This window comes from Aquarana catesbeiana, linkage group LG05 (assembly GCF_042186555.1).
Source record: "Aquarana catesbeiana isolate 2022-GZ linkage group LG05, ASM4218655v1, whole genome shotgun sequence".
NCBI classification, from domain to species: Eukaryota; Metazoa; Chordata; class Amphibia; order Anura; family Ranidae; genus Aquarana; species Aquarana catesbeiana.
The window spans coordinates 409,411,233-409,426,296 of record NC_133328.1 but is presented as its reverse complement, the minus strand read 5'-3'; the positions used below and the strand labels follow the sequence as shown (position 1 = coordinate 409,426,296).

Sequence of the window (15,064 nt, the reverse complement as noted above, 5' to 3'; positions counted from 1 at the left end):
GCTGCTCATCTGTCCCACCAATGTAAACTGCTTTCTAATCTTCCCCACCACTGTAACCCGCTTTCTCATCTGCCCCACAAATGTACCTCCTACACATCTGTTTCCCCTGCTCTCCTGCCCCACCACTGTAACCCCCTGCTCATCTGTCCCACCAATACACCTCCTTACACATCTGCTCCACTGCTCTACCCCCTGCTTTTCTGTCCCACCACTAAACCCCCTTCTCATCTGGCCCACCACTGTAACCCCCTTCTCATCTGGCCCACCACTGTAACCCCCTTCTCATCTGGCCCACCACTGAAACCCCCTTCTCATCTGTGCCACCACTGTAACCCCCTTCTCATCTGGGCCACCACTGTAACCCCCTCCTCATCTGGCCCACCACTGAAACCCCCTTCTCATCTGGCTTACCACTGTAACCCCCTTCTCATCTGCTCTATCACTTTACCCCCTGCTCTTCTGTCTCACTGCTGAACCCCCTTCTCATCTCGTCCACCACTGTACCTCCCTGCACATCTGCCCCAACGCTGTATCCTCCTACTCTTCTGTCCCACCTCTGAACCCCTCCTGCTCATTTTCCCTACCGCTGTACCCTCCTGCTCATCTGCTCCACCGATGTATCCTCTTTTCACCTATGATATGCGTGAAATGCAGAGTGGGGAAAAGAAGTAGAGATGAGATACATCTACCTGTCCTGGCACACTCATCCTGCTGATCCACCTCTCGCATCCAGCCCACGTGCTTGTATGTGACGTATGTGATGTATGTGATGTCACATACAAGCATCTGGAATATATGCGCAATGATGAACTCAGGTCAGGGGCATTTTATGAAAGCAGTGGGCCTGTGTGCAGGATCATAAGTTGGGCCCTCGCAGCTGAGAAAAAGTGTGGTGCGAAGCGCCGCAGCAAAAGTTGGGTGTGATTTTTATTGCACTGAATACTGGCTGTGGCTTAAAGTGACACAGAGTGCAGGGGTTTAGTAATAAGTGATGCAAAGGTTCAGGAATAATTTCAACAAAATTCCCAGAAGCTCGACAGTAATTCCACAAACTGTCAGCTGATTGCGGTTTTCTCAATCACAGTGAAAACTCTTCTTTCTGAGATTGGTAGTGGCAACCAAGCAAGTCATCTTCCTCCAGATAGTGGATGGGGCTAGCAGGACTGTGATTGGCTTTAGCAGTGACCAATGACAGTCATCCTCCTCCTGGAAACAGGGACCACCACCCCTAGCAGAACTGCCCCCAAATCTCTTCTCCATCACAAAAACTGACAATCGCAGCTACAGCAAAGTTAGAGAACCAAACAATGTTTCCCATCTTTTATAATGTATGGGGGCACAGTGTCTCCTGCTCAGTGCAGGTGCGGTGTGGGAAATTCTGAGATTGGAATGCATTAGTGTCTCACTGACACTTCCCTGTGCTGCTCTGCTGATGGGGAGGGAGCCGAGTGCTGGCAAAAGAGACTCCGGGGGTTGCAACCCCTGTGCTAGAGTGTTGAGTCTCAAAGACCTGCAAGAACTACAAAATCAGTTTTCATAATTTTCTCTAGTTTTTCAAATAAATACATTAAATGAGTAATTGTGTCTATTACTTTAACATAACACATACCCAGATGTCTGAGTTTGAGTCATGCTGACACCAAATGAAATGCAGGGCAAAAAAATTACATAAAACAAAATTCTCTTGATGAATTAATAAAGGGAAATAAATATCTAATCCAAACAGTTATGCCACTTAGGTACATTTCACACACAGCTGTTATTTAATCATAGCTTACTTTAAAAATAACCAAAGTGCAAGGTTAGCAAATTATTTACAAAGTTATTGAGTTATATATGTTGGTATAAAATAAAATTACTGCACATTGAATTAAAAAAAACAAAAAAAAACCAGAGGAACTAAATCTTGAAGTTAATACAGAAAAGTACTTGTTCACTGATTATGTAACTAATTTTAACATGTACCAAAATGCCGAACTGTATTTAATGGAAGCATACAGCAAAATGAATAAAGTCTTAAAATAAATGTGACATATTAGTATATAATCAGCAATATACACGCACTGTGCAGCAGCTTGTATTTATTTATTTACTACAATACTTTTAAAATACTAAGTAGTTGTTTTGGAGTTTTTCCTACTTACAAAGGGCAGCAAGGACTAACTGTGGAATAGCCAACTGGCATGGATATGGGAATCTGTCTGTGTTTCATTCTTAGAGAAATTAGTTGAATCCAGCTTGAAATCTGCGAAACCCAAAGTTAGCTGTGAACCCAGTGGCGTATCATCTATGGGTGCAGGGTATTCACTGCACACGGGCCCTGAGGGGGGTGGTGGGGTGGGGGCTCTGCGGTCTGACCTACACCGCACCCATGGATGATGAAATGTGGATAGTGAAATTTGACAGTAGTACAATGTACCCCACACTCATTCACATCGGGAGGGGACCGGGATCTGAGGGCCCCCTTGTTAATGGGGGATTCCAGATTCAGATAAGCCCCCCGCCACGGACCCCCACAATCACTGCCCAGGGTTGTCAGGAAGAGGCCTTTGTCCCCATCAAGATTTTTGTATTGTATCTATACACAGTACAGATGTCCCACTTTGCAGGCAGACTAAGGGACCCCCCCCCAGGCACTGTATTTAAAGGAATTTTTCATTTTTATTGTTTCACTTTAAGCATCATTAAAATCACTGCTCCTGTAAAAATCATATTTAAAAAAAAATGTTTTTGCATTGATGTCCCCCAGGGCAGTACCCAGACCACATACCTTTTTTATTTTCTTATAAGTCTTTAAAATGGGCACTTTTGATTTTTCATGCTTGAGTCCCATAGACTTTAATAGGGTTCACGAGTCGGGTCAGAACTTTTGTGATGTTCAAGAGTTCTGGCAAGAACCGGTGGGTGGGTTCGGCCCAACTCTATGAATAAATAAATAAGGATAAAGAACTACTGACATAGTCAACTGCCCTACTGACACTGTCCACCTCCCACCCCTTCCTGAATCACTATGAAAAAACTTATTGAAAACAATTAATTAAAAAAAATAAAAACTATTATTGCAAAAAAAATAAAATAACAAAAAAACTACTGACACCTTCCGCTGTCCCACTGAAACTGTCCACTGACCCCCCCAAAGCATTGTGAAAAAAAAGAAATTGTAAAAAATAATTTAAAAATAAAATTGTAAAAAATAATTAAAAAAATTTTAAAAATAAAAAAAACTTTGGACACTGTCTATTGCTCTACTGACACCATCCACTGCCCTACTGACACCATCCACTGGCCCCCATTAAGCATTTTGAAAACTGGAAAAAATAATAAAAAATACACTGTAAAAAAAAAAAAAAAAAAAATATATATATATATATATATATATATATATATATATATATATATATATATATATATTAATACAAATAAAGAACTACTGAAACAGTCCACTCTCCTACTGACACCATCCTGCACATACTACCCACCACCATACACTCCGCACTCTTCACCTGCACATACTACCCACTGCCATACACTCCACACTCCTCTCCTGCACATACTACCCATCGCCATACACTCTGCACTGTACATTCCCTACATAACATTACCACATTCAGCACTATGTAAGTCATCTCAGACTTTACTTAACCACACCCCCTTTTAGTTACGTTTCATATTCAGTGTACTTTAAACCATGCCCACTTTTTCCAAAAGTGTGCCACATTGTTATTTTTATCAGTGCCTAGGGCCCACTTTTGATTTTGCACAGGGGCCCACTGATTTCATGATACGCCCCTGTGCAAACCTTGATAAAGTCTACAGGTGGTGGAGGTGGTGGTGGGGTAGGTGTCAGTAAATTTTGATATTAAATTCTGTCCATTTCTAAGGCTAATAGGCAAACTATTATCAGAAAGGATATGGTTCCCTGCCATGAGAGAAGGTCAGCTCTCTGAGGAAGAACTGGCACCGATTCTGTCTGAAATGTGAGATGTGTAGCAAGATCCTCTCTTCCGGGGGACACGCCGAGCACAATGGATACCCATACTGCCACAAGCCGTGCTACACTGTCCTGTTTGGCCCAAAAGGTGTGAACATTGGTGGAGTTAAGTCCTACATCTACGATACGACACCTCGAGCCTCGGAGGACCAGGGTCCCATGACCCTTGTGGTCAGTTCTGCAAACAATGCTGCCAAGCCAGCTACACGAGTTGTGGCCCCGGCACGGACATTTGCTGGGGAGACACCCTTATGCCCAGGCTGTGGAAAGGTTGTCTACTTTGCGGAGAAGGTGATGTCACTAGGCAGAAGCTAGCACCGCCCCTGCCTCCGATGCCAGTGCTGCAACAAGACGTTGACTTCAGGAGGACATGCAGCACATGATATCCTGCCGTACTGTCACGTGCCCTGCTACGGGCATCTCTTTGGACCAAAAGGGATGAATATCGGTGATGTTGGATGTTACATCTGACTCGGTTGAATTGATGATAGGCAACTCCTATCCTCATATTGATTAGTGGTTCCAAATTAATAATAACTACTGCAGTAGGGAACAGACACAAAAGATACGCTCAGCATCTTTCCAAATTACTGTTCTGCTTTATTATGACGCAATTGAAGGTTTTTATGCACATGATTACGTAGGTATCACATTAATATTACAATTGTACGTTTATGGTAACAAGGGGCGTTACATAGGCAGGCTTATTCTAATCAGGACTCAAAAGAATGTAAACATTTACTGAAAACATTATTAGTGCCGTGTGCACAGTGAGGGCAGTGTGCAATACATACAAAATACAATACAATTATATACAGAACTTACAAATTTCCATTACAGTCTCCCCTCTTTTGATCAATATTTTGATCACTAACCATACCTGCTATCACCTTTAACCTGGAACCTCCACACGCTTAGGTGGAGGTAGTCCTGGCCAAAGAGGCAAAAAACTCCATTGTGGAGAAAATAATAGCTGAGCAACTTTTTCATTACAAAATGACTTTTCATTGTGAAAAACAAATGATTGATAAGACATATTTACAGAGTACTGGCTGTACACTCCTGTGGCCAGAATGGCCTTCTAGCTTAATTGTTGGCATGCTGACTTATCAGCATATGTAAACACAGACAATTCTACATAAAATGGAAGACGTACAAAAGACAAATATGACTTCAACATGGCTAAACTATTTTTCAAATATATATATCCCTTACAATTAAAGTAACTGAATCAAAAAGTACCCTAGACTGTGATCACAAGAGGGAAACAAATCAAACACAGAGATTTATTTAATTTAGTCATTTTTGCAGTGTCTGGTGTGGATCCAGGTGACTTTTCCTTCAAGTTTTGCAAAAACTGTACATGAAATAGATGCTGTATTGAGTCTCCAAACATTTCCTTATATATAAATGTCTCTTAAAAATCCACAAGTCACCTGGCTTTAGTTTTAGATCCTTCCAAACTTTTAGGATCTGGAATTGGGGAGAAAACACATAAATGAGTTTGTCAAAAAACCTTAAAAGATCAGCAACATTCTCTGTGAGATCCGAATGGAGGACTTCAGCTGCTGAGACAAAATATTAGCAAGTGAGTAACACACTCCCAAACCAAATCCCATAGGGAGAGAGTCCAACATCCCCCTTAGGGGCTTCATAAAATATAAGAAAACATTCAGGCAAAAGTTTTCTAGTTTCTTACTCTACTTTGTCCTCTACATTGTAGACAGTGGGGGTATAAAAATAAAACCTCAAAACTTCTAGTAAGGACTCTCCTATAAAAAATGATTTCTTTTGTTACTCTCTGTACTTTCTGGCACTCTGTACTTACAAACTACTTCTGATAACACTTTTTACTGTGGCCTTTGCAGTAGCATTTGCCACTGGACATCCAAAAAACATGTCCATACAGACAAAATGCATACTCGTAAGATCCTGACTTGGGCATCTGGATATATCTTTTATGTAATCTCTGGGAGGGATGTTCAGCTTTTGGTAACACCTTTGGTAACAGGTAAAACAAGAAGTGGTATGTTATAAAAACAACTGTGGAGAACCCTGGCTCTATCCCACGCTCATTTACTAAGGCAGCCATAACTGCTTGTGACTGATGACACGGTCCATGTGTCAAGCTGAAGGGAAAAGAGTGGCTGGCAGACATAAATGATCACTTTTTCCAAAGTCCTGTTTCATAAGAAGTTGCCCCCTGTGGACCACTTGTTCTTCTCGTTCTGGGGTCCTTAAAGTTGAATTATTAATCCCAGCTATACTGGGCCAGAACTAGGGTGGAATCTGTGAGTTGCACAGACCCATCAAGTGTCCGGGGCTGTAAATGCAGCATCCTTAGTCACCTGGTCTGCTTCCATGTGTGAAAGTTAATATGGCTACCTCAGCAAGAAGCTGGAAGGCTGAAAACAGCCAATCAAATTAACTTGGCATGCTTGGTTGGTTTACCTGCCGAAGTAAAAACAAACTTCTGGCCCTTCAAATGGAACCAAAAGCACTCTATATCTCGACTATCTATATAAATATACACTCTTTTTACAGCTCACAGGCTTTGCTAAAACATGGAGCTCTGTTTCTTGAGCTGGGGAAAAAGGATCCAATGACTTTGAATACAGAGTATCCTTCTGGGTGATAAACTGCATACTCAAATCTACAAAAAATTAAATATCTGGGTCTTTAGGGAGTGTGTCCCGCACTGGGCTCACAGCAGCTGATTCCTACACCATCAATTTAACACATGTGGTTTTTCCTTTCTTTTGAATAAATGTCCACATTTTTCATTGTTAGATTTGTACATAAATAAACTCATATTTTAAACCTTTCATTAGACAAACATTTAGTTATCTGTATATTTGCTGCGCAGAATGTCGGACCATTGACCAAAACAATATCTAACTTTGTCTAATAGCACCTTTGCATAAAAGCTACAGCTCTGATATATCGGGGTGAACCCTTCATTACTGGGTCCAGCTTGCATAAATATATTACAATGTCTTGTTTTCTATCACACTATTTGTGTAAGAACTCCAGTTTCATGTTTCAAAAGACAACTTCTTCCTGGCAATATTATAATAAATGATAACAATACCCTGCGGTCATGGAGAGATGCCCATAAATCCAAACTATTCTTCTGCTTATACCACTTCACTTACAAGAAAAATGGGCACATCATTTCACAATCCACACATTCTGCTTTGGATTTCAAAAATAAAAATAAATAAAAACAAAAGGACCAAGAATCTGTATGATGGACCAGAAAGCATCAAAAACTATAAAACAACTGGCTGCAGGCGGCATCTATCCTAACAGGGTGTGTGGACTTGATGTGATGGGTCTGTTATATTTAAATTTTATTTAATATTACTCTTACATCATGGACCGCACATCAAGTTTTCATCAAAAACCTTACAATATCATTTTTGTAGAAAAACTTCTTATGTATCCCATCCATCTTGGCTTTGTTAAATATTATGGCAGCTTTATTCCAAATAACAACCTCATCTTAATCTTTTTTTTCTCTCAATAAGGGCTTATTGTATAAATGTAAAATTACAAAATTGTTATCTTAATCTAAACTAATCTCATTCATTACAAATTTCCCCAATAACCTGGATTTCATTTCCAACCAAAGGTTGTCTAAACCAGTTTCAATATATCTATATAATTGTTAAACTCATATTAGAAATTAATACTCATTATTACTTAATTTTACTTAATTTCCCTTTTTTAAATGCACTGTTTCCACTATCAAAGGATATTCCATTTGTGTAATACACGGTTAAATGTAACCTTCATTTTACCATGTTTGGAAAACAGATTCAAAATAATTGTGATCACATTGTTTACCATTAGATTCGTTAACCCGGCACATTTTGTTATAAATGTTTTGTCTAAAAAACAGAAATTGGCATGGTGTCTTTCCAGCTTATCACTAACCTCTCATCCCAGCCACATTTCTTTCAGGAGAGCACAAAGGAGGGGGTCACATCTGCGTACATGGCACACACAAGCAATAGAACTAAAGGTCCCAGCATTCGCACATACATTTTTCCCATTTGTACACAACATGTGCATATCATTCTCTCACTTTCTTTTAACTCTTTAATATTTCCCTGCCTAAATTCTGCTTTCCTTATTTTGTTTAAATAACTTTTATATCTAGCTTCTATGATTCTATGATTCTATGATCAGATGGGGAGCCACAGTGCTCATCCCATCTTCCCTCTCTGACAACATATAAAGTATTCTGTTTTAACTCTCATTTCTCTGTTTCTGACTTTTACTAGTAGTGCCTGACCCCAAATTCATCCCACAACTTAACATGAAAATGTCCCTTTCTGTCTAGTGTTAATGTCACCCTTGATCCATCCTGCTCACATAGATAACTGTTTCTCTAGCTGTTTACTCTGCATGATTCTTAGTCCCTGTGGACCTTGGTAACCCAGTTACCCATTGTGGATCCCTGTCCACTCTAACCATTAATCTAGGGGCTCAGTATAGGCGGAACCTCACCTTTGGTTCATATGTAGCGCTCCTCTTGCGTTGGGCATTTTTGAGGGTCTCTTACCCTTCATTCCCTTACTTAATTCAATGCCCATAATGACTGGCCAGTCTTCTCTCTTCTCTACTTGTGCCTATACCCTCTTGCCTCTAAACTACTTTATCTAGCAGATGTACTACATATACCTGTGAACAGTACTATTCTTCCCTTTCTTATTTATAACACTCCGATGGACAGTAGACAGTGACAACATAACATATAACCACCAATCAATACAGTTCGATTAAGGGGAGTAAAATAGGTACCCTTTGTCCCGAAAATGCCTTACCGATCAAGGAAGTCTGATAACTCAAATGTAAGCAAAAGGCTTACCTCAGCCGGCTGATTATCAGAAATTCCCGGATCGTCTCAAGCTCCTCGTTTCGGATACTCAGGGTCACCTGGAATCCCCTCCTAAGGCAAAACTCGCCATGCTGACTCTAATAGTTGAATTGATGATAGGCAACTCCTATCCTCATATTGATTAGTGGTTCCAAATTAATAATAACTACTGCAGTAGGGAACAGACACAAAAGATACGCTCAGCATCTTTCCAAATTACTGTTCTGCTTTATTATGACGCAATTGAAGGTTTTTATGCACATGATTACGTAGGTATCACATTAATATTACAATTGTACGTTTATGGTAACAAGGGGCGTTACATAGGCAGGCTTATTCTAATCAGGACTCAAAAGAATGTAAACATTTACTGAAAACATTATTAGTGCCGTGTGCACAGTGAGGGCAGTGTGCAATACATACAAAATACAATACAATTATATACAGAACTTACAAATTTCCATTACACATCTATGCACCTTCATCTGACAACCCAGAGAGCCAGGATCAGATGTAAGCGGTGTCAGATGACCCAGGATGAGGAAATGCTTCTTCTGCCTTGTGTAAACCTTCACTGCTGGACTGCAATGCACTATGGGAGCCCCACTTCATTCTCCTCGGGGGGCGCTAAACAATGATGTTGAACAAGTGTTCTGACCCCCCCAAATATGTATTTATTAATATTATTATAGGTTTATATAACTCTGGATCATTCCTGTATTGGTGACTCCTGTATTTAGATGACGTGCCCACCTGCTGTAGCTCAGTTAGTTAGGCAGTGCGGTCTGGGTGCCTGCAGTTGCTGCACACTCATTCCAGTTGGCTATATTTTACCACCGTGCTTTAGAAGAACTGTCTATTTTTGCTCCCACAGCCAATTATGTTTGGGTATTTTCGTTTTTTCCAGCGCAGGTTTAAATCTGATGGATTAGTGGCAGTGAGGAAATAGCAAGGAGCGCAGTAAGGCTTGGTTCACATCTGTGCAGTTTGCTTTTGATTGTTTCTGCAGTGGTATTTGCACATGCGATTTTACTGCATTTTTTTTTACCAATTTGTTGTTGGACAGATTTTAAAAATTCAAATAGTGGCAAAAATACATTAAAGCAGGGGTCCACCTATCTATCGTTTTTTTTTTTTTTGGAGTTCATTCACAAACTTTTCTTCTCATGATTATCTACTCACATGTTCTGTGTAATAAGTCCGCCTATGTCCGATTTCGTTGTAAAGACTAACTTATAAAATTCACTGAAGGCGGTTTCCATCTTCATTGTGGGCATTTGAAGCCCACAAGCATGTATTTCCTGGATGCGGTGAATGCTGTGCTCCCAGCATTCACCGAGATGTTGTGATGACGCTGTTGCACAATGCATGCTGGGAAGCCTGAGACTAGCTCCCAGGGGACTGTGGGAGGTCTGGGAGAGGCTAGAAACACGCCTACTCCCATGGGAGGAAAACCAGGAAGTGCTAAGAAGATTAGAAAAAAAAAGGTAATTACGGCGATTTACATTTTTTTACACAGCATGTCAGCATCTAGGCAAGGAAGAGAATGCATAGAGATAATGTTCAAAATTTGGGTGGAACCCCACTTTAAATGCTTTTTCTGCCGCTTCTCCATTGAAGTCTATTTAACCAAAAAGGCACTGTTTGGCATTTAAAACAAGTCCCTGACCCTTTCCGAAAACGCAGTGGCCGAAAAAAAGCATAGATGTGAACGTGTACCATAGGAAACCATGTTATATGGACTGTAGTGTGTTCCTGCAAAAAAAGCACCAGAAAAAAAGCATAGGTGTGAACCAGGCCTAAGAGAGTAAATCCTGTGTGCACAGAATGATGGAGGGGCCCAGGAAAACATTCTGCAGCATTGCCGTGGATTTCACCCTGTTGGAGCAGAGATGGTGGTATTGCTGTCTGTAAGCGTATATTCAGTCCAGGACACAAGCAGGTAAGGCTCCGTTTCCACTATTGGGTCCCCAAAGTTGCGCGATTTACACTGCGACTTTACAATGTGATTTATGTTGCGATTTGATGCGACTTAAAAAACGACTTTGTGTGACTTTGATGTTCTGCGATTTAGTCAGAGTGATGTAATTCCTTATCCTGCTTAGTTATTTCTCCTTCCTCTTTCGTTGTCACATGTTGTATGTTGGTTAGCAAACATGTTGGCTATGCAATATGTTGGGTCAGCAGTCATTATGGCTGCTGTAGTAGCATTAATAGATGAAGAAGATGAGGATAACCGGTAACCGGAGGAGGAGAAGGCATAGATTTTGGATCCATCCCATCATCGCCCAAAGGGAAGGGAGAGGCCAGTTTGGGGTGCTTTACAATGACTCCCGTGCTCATGAAGATAAATTCTTCAACTACACACGGATGTCAATTAGAAGGTGAGATTATTTTTTTATGTCAACTTGCAAATGCTCCAAGATATATTTATGAAAACGTGTATATGCCTGGTCAGTATGACTCTTTTTCTAATTTTTAGCTTTGAATAGCTAGAAGTGTTAACTATAACCTGATCAAATTATTTAAAAAATGGAACTAGATTTTTAAATTTTAGATTTTTACATGGTCAATGTAGATAATAGCCATACATTTTATATTTACAGTTTTGATGAATTGTTGGCTTTGTTTTCTAGCTCATCTAGAGCGACAAAACACCAGTTTCCGAAGGAGTATTCCAACTGTTGAAAGACTCATTATAACATTGAGGTAACTGTTCATACCTACTTTTTCTTCTTCTTACCTCATATGTGGCATTTGGATATACACATCATTCTTTCATCCTCTTTACATGAAGTGAAATAATAAATCCTAGCAATATTAATTTTCCCTCTACATCACCAGTGTCTTTCTCCTGCTCCTCTTCTTCCTTCACTTCCCAGGCACCTCCTTCCAAGCTAATTTTTTGATCTAATATCGAATTAGATTATTGTTAATATGTATTATTATAATAAACTGTATTTACTGTTCCATTTTAGGTACCTGGCAACTGGACATTCGTTTGCATTATGAATTTTTGGTTGGCAAAACTACTGTCAGCAATATTGTCCACGATACCTGCAGAGACATCTGGAATGTCCTTAGGGATTTGGTCCTGAAGAAGCCCACTTGCAAAAATTGGTGCAAGATTGCGGAAGTTTTCTGGGATCGATGCAATTTCCCGAATTGTCTCGGGGCAATTGACGGAAAACATATGAGGGTAGTGATGCCCATGAGCAGTGGAACCAAATACTTTAACTACAAAAAATATTTTTCTTTTTGTATTACTAGCAGTGGCTGATGCCAATTATTGTTTTAGCTATATAGACATAGGATCGTATGGCAGCAGCTCAGACTCCAGTATTTTCCAAAGATCATCTTTTGGAAGAATGTTGAGGGAAAATGGTCTGGACCTGCCACAGGACTGTCCATTTCCAGGAACAAATGGGCCGCCAATGCCATTTGTGTATGTTGGGGATGAGGCCTTTGCTCTCAGTGAGCATCTATTAAGGCCTTATTCCAATAGGTGTCTGAGTGAAGAGAAGCGAATCTTCAATTACCGAGTGGTAGAATGTTCATTTGGCATGTTAGCAAACAAGTGGCGTTTGCTACATACACCTATTATTTTAAAACTTGAGAATGCAATATCTGCAGTAAAAGCAGCATGTGTGCTTCATAATTTTGTAAGAATTTGTGATGGCTATCTTTTTGAAGATTCCCTCATGCACGATCTGGAAGGTGCACAATGCCACAGTGCCAGTAGGGGCACCACCAATGGTGCCACTGTGCGTGAGGGATTCTCATCATGTCTGCTGCTGGTTCTGTCCCCTGGCAGCAGGATGCCATTCCATAATGTATGTCATGCATTTTTTATTTTACTATTATTTAGATGTCTGTTATGTTTAATTGCATCCAAATGCAGAATAACAGGTCTTTAACACAAATTATAAAAAAGGATAAGTAGAAAATGCATAATGTAACCAGAATAATTTTTATTTTCCAGAATTTTGTGCAAGAATGCACCAAAAATATATTTTTTTTGGTGCATTTGTTGTTTTTTTTTTATTTTGAACAACCACAACAAATAATAAAATAATAAAATATATCACTTTGAACAACACCAAAATAAAAGTCATACAAAAAAAAATATATAATCAGAATCTTTTTTACAAGCAAAATCTTTTTGCAAGAAGGCCAAAAAAAAAAGTTTTTGGTTCCCATTGGGGAAGGAGATGCGTGACCCCTGCTCTGGTCCATTTCGTATAGTTCGGAGGAAGACATGGGGTCCCTGACAGTCTGGGGTTTTGTAAGTGCCTTATTGGTAACTTAAACCAAAAACTCACACCATAGCAGCTGTTTATTTGGTTGTCTTCTCTTTTTGTTCTTTTATATCACATTTTACCAGAGACACCTGATGTCTTAGTGGATTATACTGACAACGTTTCTTGATTGTATCTGTGCTTATTTCCTGTATTACATTTGAAAATTAATAAAAATACTTCAAAATAAAAAAAAAAAAAAGTTTTTGGTAACCCCAACCAAAAACAAAAAATAGAACAACTCTCAAAACCACAGCAAAAAAATTATAAAATTACAATTGTTGGTATGTTTTGTTTTCAGTGGTCCCGGAAACTGAACTATTGATTGGTCCAGGGAAATCCACTGATGGTCTCGGGTAGTATTTCCTTTCAAGAAAAGGTGTACCCGGACTGGGTGTAGGCTGCCTAAGTTGGTGAGTGGTTGGGGGGCTAAGGATAGAGGTAGTGGGGGCAGGAATTGGATGCAACATGGGTGGCCTTGAGGGATTCAGCATATTACCATACTGGTCACAGTATGGCTGGTTTATTGGTGGAGCATACTGTGTACTTTGAAAGTGAGGGTATTGTTCATAAGGGGGATATTGGGGAAGGGGGGTTGCATATATGCTGAGGATGTTGTTGGCCCCTCACCCACAAAGGATTGAGCAGTTGACATCAAAGCCATCCTGAGTGCATATTTTTTCTCTGGGGGTACCTGTTTACATATGCCTAAAATTACAGTGAGAAATGCTGTGTCTTTACACTGTTTTTCAGCCATTTTAGTGGACATCTGACTGACTACATCTAAGATTTTATCCATGGGTTTCACAGGCCTGGCACTTCCCCTTGAAGATCTTCGCAAAGGCCTGGAGACATTGCTAGGCCCTGGTTCTGCATCCTCCTCATTCATTGAGTTAGTTGTTGACCTTGATTCATCTATGAACAGTTCCTTGTCAACATTGTCTTGGAATTGTTATTGCTCCTCCTCCTCCGCAGCTTCCTCTGACTCATCTTCTGGTGCCAAACCCTGTGTGCTGTCTTCCCAGCTTGCTTGGGTTCTGAAATACAAATAACATATTTTTAAAGTAAGCACAATTTGATATGTCAAAATCATAAAATATGCCTGCTGATAACTTACGCTCGCATTTCCAACACCGGTTTTAAAAAATCAAGATCCCCGGCATGGGCATATGGGGCTAATCTTTTTGAGCCGGAAACACTCCTTCCTTCTTTTAATTTTTGTAAGTATCGGTTGTAGCAGTCTTTGAGACTTCTCCATCGAGTTTGTAAAGAGTGCACTACAAAATATAAAGAAAATACCAAGTTCAAAAAACAAATCTTTATTAACTGCCCATAGGTCATTCATTTGCTAGGCTGCATAATTGATGTGGATGGCGGGAAAACAACCGCTAGATATATTTTCCATGACACCTGCATAATTTGTCATGTGCTGAAGGATGTCGACAGGGCCATCTTTAATATTATTTGGACCCTGGACAAATATTATTTGCTGGCCCACACACACACACACAGATTTACTTTCTTGCAGCCACAGGTTGCAGGAAAGAAACTAGCTAAATTCCACCATCAACACAGATAGTGTTGACAGGGGATTCCCTCCTGCCAAACCATTGCGATCTCCCGGCAGGAGAGATGGTCCCCACCAAGAAAAAACAGTGCACATTGGTAACACACACCCATTGGTTGCTGAATATTTAAATAGGTGCAAGGTGCAAAGTGCTAAGCAGCATATATCAACCACTTACTTTTTGAAGACCGTTCTGTAGCTGATAAAGAGTCCCAGGTATCATATTTGCGAGCCACTTCCAACCATGCTCTCTCCTTCTTTGCATGATCTTTGTAACCTGGATCTCTGAGGTCATATATTGCCGCACGTTGTCTGACAAGCCA

General features: G+C 40.2%; 1 pseudogene; it reads left to right on the top strand.

Annotated features, from left to right (window-relative positions):
- The window catches only part of LOC141146032 (cysteine-rich protein 3-like), a 48,891-nt pseudogene extending 39,498 nt beyond the window's left edge, over window positions 1-9,393 (top strand).
- Window positions 9,394-15,064: the final 5,671 nt, after the last annotated feature.